At 37.5% G+C, this 845-nt stretch overlaps 1 protein-coding gene across 1 annotated transcript in view; it reads right to left on the minus strand.

The window, feature by feature from the left end:
- The window catches only part of LOC119585419 (Ig-like and fibronectin type-III domain-containing protein 1), a gene marked incomplete in the record, with an annotated part of 121,576 nt that overhangs the window by 6,311 nt on the left and 114,420 nt on the right, over positions 1-845 (minus strand).

Below are 845 nucleotides of genomic sequence, written 5' to 3' on the forward strand. Positions count from 1 at the left end.
CGATACGCATACAATTTCCATCAAGTCGTCTCCGATTTTTCTTTCGCTCTTTCTTTTTCCTTGAAGCACGTACCTCAGTTGTCCTATTTTTTCGTCCTCGTTTGGTTCCTTTCCTTGCGGCAGCCATGTTGCAGTATCGATTTGCAACTGCCGTCTGCACTAATTAATAAGATTTTCCAGTGGCTTTTCAAGTTTATTAACAAACAGCACGCAGTAATTAAACTCTCATTTTCACTAACGATTCCCATTTTAGGGCATCGATCATGCATATGGTCTACCGATTAACTCGATTGTCAATAACGCTGTTTATCGTTAGAAAATTATGCCATGAAACTAACAGCCTCTTTGCATGCCGTTGATATCATTATTCAGACGAGGCAAAATTTATCAAAGATCAATAGCGTTTTTGGATGATCCATTAGCGCGAGCAAACTCTCTTGAAAGTATTGCTGCTTTGTATACAGTATGTGTATATAAAGTTTATGTGCATAAATCTACGGTCTTGGCGTGCCGTGTTTCAACTACCCCGCGCTTATGTAGTTTGAGGGGTGGAAATTAAAAAATACATTAAAATTAAGCGGTTACGGTGGATGGCGGTATATAATTGCTGCATTAATCAAATAAGATTTATCAAAAAAAATATAGGTACACCCTGAACTTTTAATATAATGAAGTAGCGTATTTACTAAATATGCTAAAGCTTTCCCACGCTTGGGTGAACACTAAGAGAATTTACTATCAACGAAGCAGATAACACTACTTAAGCTTATAATCAGACGGTACGGCAAAGCGTTAAAGGTTTTAGCTGAGAAGAGGGTATGCAATCTCTATGATATGGATATCAA

This window comes from Penaeus monodon, chromosome 19 (assembly GCF_015228065.2).
Source record: "Penaeus monodon isolate SGIC_2016 chromosome 19, NSTDA_Pmon_1, whole genome shotgun sequence".
Classification (NCBI taxonomy): Eukaryota; Metazoa; Arthropoda; class Malacostraca; order Decapoda; family Penaeidae; genus Penaeus; species Penaeus monodon.